We start from the raw sequence: 9,930 nt of genomic DNA, 5'->3' as shown, positions 1-9,930 counted from the left end.
TCCCAGACCGGGGCACGAACCCGTGTCCCCTGCATCGGCAGGCGGACTCTCAACTACTGCGCCACCTGGGAAGCCCGCATGTACATCTTCATGCATTGGGTGATACTACAAGACATACCAACAGGGATACATGCATAAACACAAAGAGTGACCAAATGTACCTATATGAATTGACATAAATACCTATCTGAAACGCATAACTAACACCTACCTACCTACCTATCTACCAACCTACTTACCCACATACCTACCTTTCTAGGTCCCTACCTCCCTAGCTCCTTATTTTTCTCCCTCCCTTCCTCTATATATACTAACAAACATAAATGAACCAGTGGACGTGTAGATCTGTGTATGAATGCGTACATAGATAATGTGTCAAGGAATGAAGAAATGACGAATATCTAAAGGACTGCTGAGAGAAGGCAGAGCATCAGTTGCTCACCACCCATCAGAAGGCCTGTTGCCATGGCTTCTTGGCCACCAAAACTCTCTGGACGTGTGCTGGGGAACAGAGACATTCCTTTGGGCTCGATTCTGGTCCATGCAAGCATGGGGCGGTCAATGGGACATTCGGCTTGGCCACTTGCTTGCCAAAACACAGAAAATGAGGCCATGAATTCCCATGGAATGGATGCTTGAAGAAGCAGTTATCTGGAGATGGGCCCATGGGCTGCACCAGTCAACCTGGCAAAGCCCTGCATGGGAACGTTCAGGCAGGGAAGAAGAGCCATTATCTTTTGGTGCAGCAGCCCATTTTATGGACCACCGAAGGCCCCCAAAGAACAGCAGTGCAACTACTCCCTCCTCCGCCCACATCATTGGGCCCCCCTCCACTTCGGGTAACAGGGCCTCACAATGGAGATGATACCAGGGCTCAGAAGGGCTCTCAACAACCTTAGTAGGTAGGCACACTCAAAAGGGCTTTCTCCTCTTGAGGGTGCTCTCTTTGAAGGCAGTGTCTCCCCTAGTGGAAGAACTCCACAGGAGATGCAATGGCTGCTAGTTGTTGAAGCAAAATCCACCAGAGGGCGTATCAGGAACAATGAACCTCACCAAGACCCCACCATCCCTGAAAGTTACCTGGCCAAGTCCCATTAAACTCAGGGGCCGCCCTTCAGCTCTCTCAATAGCCAGCAGCGTCTACATGCCAAGACCTAGTGGATGGGTTCTTGCCTGCCTCTCACCATCTCCTGTCCTGGGGCATGATTCTTCTCTACCAATGGTTCTTTGGAGACTGCAAAATACACACCACAAATGACTGTCCCCTCAGTTGATCAGAGTACTCTGCTTTGAGGTGTGCTCCTCAGGGGCCCAGGGAAGGAAACATTTCTTCCACGTGCAATCTGATTAGAATTCAGGTCTAATGAAAGTCTTTTCATTTCCTAAGATCCTAACCCTTAGTTGTGGTGCCACAGCAGAAATCTCCCTTTGGGATGACTGAGGTTTCTGAAAGGACTCCTCTCTCTTGATTGCTTTTAGTTGGGCATCCCACATAATCCAATGGCCTTTGGGGCCTGTGTCAAGGACCAAAGAGAGCCACTCACCTCGAATCATTCAGACCATGATGAGACCCTTGCCAGAATGTCTGACTGAAAGACACAATTTGAAGAGAAAGGGCTAAGAAGGCCCCGCCTATGGCCTCCGGGTGGGTTGTGGAACTAGGGATCAAGAAAGAAAGCCAAAGACAGGACCATGCCTTGTCCATGTGGAAGCTCCTAGACAAGGTAGAGTCTCACATACTTTCCTAGAAGGATAGGGTGCCTCCACACCCACATCCGAGGGCTCTGGAAGGGACAAGAAGATTCCATCCTCCTGTCCCTGGATGGCCAATTCCCTTGTGCTTTAGCACAATCCTGTTGAGCATGATTTTTAGGCCATCATCTCTCTTGATGATAATATAATTTTTATTTTCTAATCTTTTCTGCTATTTTCATGTATCATTTTCCTCTTTCTTCAACATGCTTACCACAAAATATTTTAAAATTAATACATTATGCTGAATATTATTTCCATAATATTTTTTGACATTTAGCAGAAATATTTTTAGTGTTATTTTTTATTATATACAAAACTTTTTGTTCTTTCCTTTTTTACTTTCTCAATTTTAGGATTGATGTAATTGTATATGTTCATTTAAACATCCTAATTATTTCTGTTTTTTAATTATCATTATATATTTTTTAAACCTTATTATAGTTTTATTACCTTTCATTTTTTCCTGTAGAATTAGAATGTTTGTGAATTAGTTTTCCTTTTTTCCACCTTTAGTGTTTAGGAAACATGAGGTCATTTTACTGGTCAATTTTATTTTATTAAACACTGATCTATATTGTTATCTCTGTATTTTTCTCTTTGCATAAGAACTTCCTCAAGTTCTATTTTTGAAGCCACATGAGTCTTTGGATTACAAATAAAATAACAGTACAGCTGTCATTTTGATTTTTTAGTGATGCTTGAAAATGAATTTTAGCCTTTTTGAACATGGTTAATAAGCCATTGTTATATTGTGTGTTTTCTTCAATATCTTACCCACTTTACATGTACAGAAGAAATGAATTTCATAATCAATGTAAATATGCCTTCTTATATATTTAGTTAAAAAAAATCACACCATCACCTGGCAACCACAGCTCAGTAAATATCTCATCAAAAATACTGGATTTGCCCTTGATAATTCTTTAAAGTTAGTTGGTCACTCATTGAGAAAAAAAATACTTCTCATTCAGTGACACTAGCAGAGTCAATTGTAAATGAGAATCTTCTGGCATCATTTATAGTAGGGGTCCCCAACCCCCAGGCCACAGGCTGGTACCGGTCCTTGGCCTGTTAGGAACCGGGCCACACAGCAGGAGGTGAGTGGCAGGTGAGTGAGCTAAGCTTCATTTCTATTTACAGCCACTCCCCATTGCTCCCATTACCCCTTGAGCTCCTCCTCCTTTCAGATCAGTGGCAGCATTAGATTCTCATAGGCGTGCGAGCCCTACTGTGAACTGCACATGCCACGGATCTAGGTTGCGTGCTCCTTATGAGAATCTGATGCCTGATGATCTGAGGTGGAGCTGAGGTGGTGATGCTAGCGCTGGGTAGTGGTTGAAAATACAGATTATCATTAGCAGAGAGGTTTGATTATACAGAGACCATAATAAATCAATTGTTTGCAGACTCATATCAAAACCCTATCTGTGAGTGGCAAGTGACAATTAAGCTGCATATGGTGGCAGATTTATAGTGGCAAGTGAGTTGATATACTTCAATTGTACAGCTGCATCTGGTGGCAGGCTTTAAGTTAGAATCCAACAATCATTTTAGTCTGTGTGTGGCCTGCCCATTATTTTATTTACTACTTCCATCCACAACTCTTTCCCACACTCCGCACTTTTCTCAGCCACAGTTTTGGTAAGCCCACAAGCTAACCCTAGCCAAAATGAATAAAAAACAAACTTTGCTGGAGAGCTTCTTTGAAAATCGGGAAAGACCCAATGATGAGACAGCAGAAGACTCCAAGACTACCAAATAAAAAAAGCTGCATTTAAAAGAAAATACCAAGAGTCCTACTTAAATTATGGGTTCATTGCAACAGGTGGTTCACATTCTCCAAGCCCACTTTGTATTATATGTGGCAACTGACTATCCAACAAAACCTTGAAACCTTCAAAACTGCTTCACCACATGGAGACTAATCACCCTGCATTAAAAGACAGGCCTTTGGAGTTTTTCAAAAGAAAAAAAACATGGACACGAAGAACAGAAGCAATTATTGAAGGCCACAACTTCATCAAATGTGTCTGCACTGAGAGCATCATTCTTAGCGGCTAACGGCATTGCTAAAGCTAAGAAGCCCTTTACTATTGGTGAAGAGTTGATCTTGCCTGCTTCTAAGGACATTTGGTGTGAACTTTTAGGAGAGCCTGCAGTTCAAAAGGTGGCACATGTTCCTTTTTCAGCTAGCATCATAAATAGACAAATTGATGAAATAGCAGAGGATATTGAGGCACAATTGTTAGAGAGGATTAATGAGTCACTGTGGTACGCAATCCAGGTTGAGGAGTCTACCAATGTTGACAACAAGGCAACAATGCCTGTTTTTGTGCAATATATTTTCCAGGAGGCTGTGCATGAGGATATGTTATGTGCACTTTTGTTGCCAACCAACACCACAGCTACAGAACAATTCAATCTTTGAATGATTACATATCAGGAAAACTGAATTGGTCATTTTGTGTCAGTATATGCATGGAAGAACAATTCAAGTCTTTGAATGATTACATATCAGGAAAACTGAATTGGTCATTTTGTGTCAGTATATGCATGGAAGGAGCGGCTGCCATGACTGGACGGCTTTGTGGTTTCACTGCTCAGGTCAAAGAGGTCACTTCTGAATGTGAGTCTACACACTGTCATCCATAGAGAAATGCTGGCTAGCTGAAAAATGTCACCTGAACTTATTAGCATTTTGCAGGATGTGATTACAATTATCATCCGTATTAAAGTACATGTCCTTAACTCACGTCTGTTCTCGCAGCTCTGTGAGGAGATGGATGCAGGGCACATATATCTTCTCCTATACATAGAAGTGACATGGCTTTCTAAAGGTAGATCATTGGCCAGAGTTTCTGAGCTATGAGAGTAGCTCCAGGGATTTCTTTTAGAAAAACAGTCACTACTGGCAGCACACTTCAGTGACACAGAATGGGTCACAAAACTTGCTTACTTGTGTGACATATTCAACCTGCTCAATGAACTCAATCTGTCACTTCAGGGGAGAATGACAGCTGTGTTCAAGTCAGCAGATAAAGTGGCTACATTCAAAGCCAAACTGGAATTATGGGGGCGACAACTGAACATGGTTTTTTGACATGTTTCAAACATTAGCAGAGATTTTGAAAGAGACTGAGCCAGGGCCTTCTTCCTCCCAGCTGGTGCATGATCACCTATCTCAGCTTTCAAAAGAGTTTGAGCATTACTTCCCAACCACAAAAGACCCCTGAACTGGGAAGGAATGGATCCGTGACTCATTTGTGAATAAACCAGGTGAATTGACTTTGTCCATGCTAGAAGAGGATCAACTGCTTGAGATCGCAAATTATGGTGGCCTTAAAAGTATGTTTGAGACAACTTCAAATCTCCATATGTTCTGGATTAAAGTAAAGGTGTAATATCCTGACATTGCCACAAAAGCACTGAAAAGCCTGCTTCCATTTCCAACATCCTGTCTTTGTGAAGCAGGGTTTTCTGCAGTGACAGCAACCAAAACGAGATTATGGAGTAGACTGGACATAAACAACAGACTTTGGGTGTCACTGTCTCCCATCACCCACAGCTGGAACCATCTAGTTGCAGGAAAACAAGCTCAGGGCTCCCACTGATTCTGCTTTATGGTGAGTTGTATAACTATTTCATTATATATTACAATGTAATAATAATAGAAATAAAGTGCACAGTAAATGTAATGAGCTTGAATCATCCCAAAACCATCCCACCCCTCCCCCACGGTCTGTGGAAAAATTGTCTTCCACAAAACTGGTGCCTAGTGTCAAGAAGTTTGGGGACTGCGGACTTATAGCAAATTGTTTATTATATTATATACAGTCGGTCCATATTAAGATCTGTAATTTTGTGTGTTTCTTAGTGTATGTATTAAATTTTAAGCTTAAAATTTTAGTTCTTTAACAGTCCAACTACTGTATCTCAAATCTCTTTAATGGCATTTTCCGTCAGCTATGGGAGATTCTTTAGTACTTCAAAGTAGCGCAAAGCTACTTTTAGAATCCTGTAAAATTACAAAAATATTGTTCTCATCTTGTTTGTTGAATTAGATTAAACATTGTACTGGGGACCAGTGAATCAAAATTTCTCAACTTCAATATTATTAATTTCATGTTCAAATGAAACTTATAAATTTACATCAAGTAAGTCAGTCACTGTTTCAAAAGGAAATTCCATATTCCTATTCAGTTTACCTTCTGCTTAAATCTATTACGCTTAGGAGTCCATCTTCTCCAGTCAATTTTCTATTTGGAATGTAACTATGACTAAAGGAATCTAGACACCTATCATCAATGCAGTGTTGCATTCCTTGGTTGAATGTCTTACTCAAAGACACATTGAGAGAAAAGCAGTAGACTAATCCCTGAATGTACCTTACTATTAAAAATTATAAATCTCTGAAACAAAGTTAATAGGATGAGTATTTCTTTTTACTTTTTAGCAGATAGATAGGATTAGTTTACATAAGTTTCTTTTAAGGTTTCATTGTCTCAAGCCCCAACAAAATGTCTATAAAGGAAATAATGATTCCATATATATTTCCTTGTATTGTCACCTAGGTTTACCTTCATTTTAATTCTATTGATCATGATTTCCAGGTCATCATCTCACTTCAAGACTGTAAGTTCTCATCATTGACCGAAGCCCTGGCTTTCCACACACATATATACACTTGGACGTGAATATATGTATCAGCCAATTATGGTACCAATTTGGACTGGCATATTGACATATTCAGTGGTAGGCACCTGACTCACATTAATTCTCCAAGGCTGCAGGTCAAACCATGCTCTTCCTCTGTACTCATCATTTAAGTGTACAGGAGTAGGACAAGTATCAAAATATAGAACTAAGTGTTTCATGGAACATGGCTCTTGAAAGTTTTTCCTTAATGGAGCAATATGATAAATACTCAGAAAATGACCTAGTATAGAGGTTGTAGACTATTGACAACCCTACACAAGAATGACACAGAATACAGGTTTCTTTGGAGAACCACTCAGAACGTGTCAGGAAAACACAAGAGCATCTCAATTATCATCCTTTATCTATATATCAAAAGATGCCATACTGGTAACATTTGGCACTGTCTACTGCATATGAACTCTCCTAAAATGACACACCTGAAGCCACTTGAAACTTGGAGTTTACAAATCAAGTATCAGGTTAGTGGAAATAGTATTCATTTCCAGGCAGCCTCCATCATTCATAGCACATACATCATTATACTGAAAATAATGCATTAACATGATATTCAGGCACTGAAATTTATATATGGGTTTCCTCATTAATATAATCAACTTTAGGGTTAATAGAAACATAAAATTACTGAATTTCACATTTTAATCTATGTTGGCAGAATTTTCATTTATTAAAAGTTATTCAATGACCCTAAAGCAGCAAGACACTATTAGGATCCCATTCAATATTATATAAATATTGTTCTAGTCATTATAGAGACCTAGATGAGTATTGAACATTGATCTATATGCCAGTTAACAAAATTTTTCTTAACTGTTAAACATGTAAAGTTCAAATAATAAGCAAAGATTTTGTCATAAGATTACATCAAGTAGATCAGTCAATCAATAAGAACACGCCATATCAATATTCATACTGACTAAATGAATAAGTCTAAGTGCTTTAGGGTGAAACTTCTCTAGTCCAGTGATCTATTTGGAATGAATTTATGAGTAAGGCTGTCATTTGCCACTTAATGAGAAGGTGTAACTCTTAGTATATCTTACTGTAATATGTAAAGAGAGAAAAAGAGTGAAGGATAGAACCCAAAGGTGCAATACTATTAGGAATTATAAATCATTAAACAAAGCTTAAAAGATGAACAATTCTTCTTTACTTATAAGCACATAGATTGATTTAGACACATGTGTTTTTCTTAAGGTTCCATTGTCTCAATTCAAATATATCTCCTTGAAGGACAGGCACCCATCTAACATAGTTTCACATATGTATAGGAGAAAACAATGTTCTTTAGTGAAGTTAGTTTTAGTAGTTTTGCTTTCAGAAGTTTCAATCTGCAATTGCCAAGTTTCAGCTCTTCTATGATTAATCATTTTACATTATTTAATCTCTCCACATATAGTAACATGCCCAAATCTAACTGTTGTTCTAAGTATGTGCAATCTTGTATTTCAGTACTAGTAAGTGTATATTGCAATTGTTGAATAACTTATTGTTCAGTTATATGAGTGAAGTCTTGTGAAAAATATTTAGGTACATTTTTTTTTGCAGCAGGTTTCATTCCCAGGTGTCCAATTCCAAATTATTTCTCAATTCCATTTTCACTTTTCTCTATAGCTGTATTCTGTATTAGGTTTCGATTACACCCTGTTTGCATCTGAATTACATCTTTCTGCAATTGTCCCAAGGCACTAAGTATGTTTGTCCATATTTCTATATCAATAGAGTTTACAATTGTTGTCCCAGCTTCTAGTTACCTATAAATATGGTATTTAGTAAATCTTTTTTAGTTTGATCATGACACATTTTAATATTCATGTAAAAACTTTTCATAGTCATAAAGCCTATTGCATACAAGTAGAATTGAGTTGAATTGACTCAAATTAGAAGTAGTAATATTAAAAGCAATAGTCCTTTTAATGACCCTAGAAACCTTAAGTATGGAGACTGGAGATTGCTAACTTCTAAATAAGGTAGGCTTCGGCTTCCCTGGTGGCACAGTGGTTGAGATCTGCTTGACGATGCAGGGGACACGGGTTCGTGCCCTGGTCCGGGAAGATCCCACATGCCACGGAGCAGCTGGGCCCGTGAGCCATGGCCGCTGAGCCTGCGTGTCCTGAGCCTGTGCTCCACAACAGGAGAGGCCACAACAGTTAGAGGTCCGCGTACCATAAAATAAATAAATAAATAAAATAAAATAAAATAAATAAGGTAGGCTTATTTTTAATGGGACGCTATATTTTGGGACTTTTAAAGGAACTATGTTATATAATTTGGGCTGGGATATGTCTTCCTCATTGTACATTCATTTCAGTTTTGTCAAACTGGGCTCCAATGGCTATATAATGTAGAGAGCAGTTGGAGTTTTGTGTTATTGTTCAGGGACTTTCAATTTGAATATACTTGTATTTAGTTTGACTGGTTAAAAATTTCTTCCCATTAGTATATTCAATAACACAAAGGGTGATATTTAAGATTGTTTTATTTGGGTAAATAGATCAATAGATAGTCTGTGGGTTTCATTCTTCTAAATTTAAACTATCCAATTGAAGGATCTGAAGTATTATGACAAAATATGTGTTTCTTGAGTCCTCACTCAATATTCAGAACATTTGTAATCAATTCAAAATTACCTGAGGTTAATATACTCACTTTTAAAGGAAGAAGGTCTAATACTATAAGCTTCATGTTCAACTGATATAAAATAGAATAAGTATCAAAATTATAATGGTCAAGATAATTAAGAAGTAACACAACAATCTATGTCTCCTACTGTCTGTCCACTAGACAAACTTTTTCTTCAGCCTGCATATTATTTTAAATTACTATCTAGAGGATTTAACCTTAAGGTTCTTAATGGAAATTGTGGCCCACTCAATCATAGGTGTTGGTCTCAAGAGAAGCATGCATCCACTTGGGTTTCTTCTTCACCTTGATGTGAATTATCAACAAACCTTGATGTGAATTATCAACAAACCTGGTAGGATTCTGTCTGGTGTGATGACCATCAGTCTGATATTGGAACAATTTGATATATACCAGGTCTCCTGTTCAATATTGATGTCATACCTCCTCAGAGAAATTTTTCCAGCATCTGGCAAAATAAGTCCAGGGAAGCCTGAAAACTCTTTAAGTATTATATTTGATCATGACTACTTTTTATTACATCAGATAATGGGTTACGCTTAAACTCTAAATTCAAATATCTTCTAAATGAAATTTGAAATTTGCTTACTAGAAGGAGTTAACCTAATTTTAATGAAACCAATGGTAAGGCTTTGGGCCACCGTGAGTGGTTTGATGTAATTTAGCCAAATAAATTTTAGGATATGGTTCATTAATTCCACTTGTCCAGGAACTGGAAATGATAAAAAGTAGGCAAATTTTGAGTACTTGTAGAATGTTACAAAGCTCCTAAATTACAAAATATAGAATTACTTTCTCTATTGGATTCTAGATATT

General features: G+C 38.2%; 2 non-coding genes across 2 annotated transcripts; both read right to left on the bottom strand.

Moving 5' to 3' along the window:
- Positions 1-1,837: 1,837 nt before the first annotated feature.
- LOC112061901 (small nucleolar RNA SNORD115) lies at positions 1,838-1,917 on the bottom strand. Its single transcript, XR_002890428.1, has one exon. It is a non-coding gene; the product is annotated as a small nucleolar RNA SNORD115 (small nucleolar RNA).
- Positions 1,918-6,329: 4,412 nt separating this feature from the next.
- LOC112061903 (small nucleolar RNA SNORD115) lies at positions 6,330-6,408 on the bottom strand. The gene has a single exon (XR_002890430.1). It is a non-coding gene; the product is annotated as a small nucleolar RNA SNORD115 (small nucleolar RNA).
- Positions 6,409-9,930: the final 3,522 nt, after the last annotated feature.

Source organism: Physeter macrocephalus, chromosome 11 (genome assembly GCF_002837175.3).
Source record: "Physeter macrocephalus isolate SW-GA chromosome 11, ASM283717v5, whole genome shotgun sequence".
Taxonomy (NCBI): domain Eukaryota; kingdom Metazoa; phylum Chordata; class Mammalia; order Artiodactyla; family Physeteridae; genus Physeter; species Physeter macrocephalus.
The sequence above is the reverse complement of the archived record's forward strand: the minus strand, read 5'-3'. Positions and strand labels throughout refer to the sequence as shown.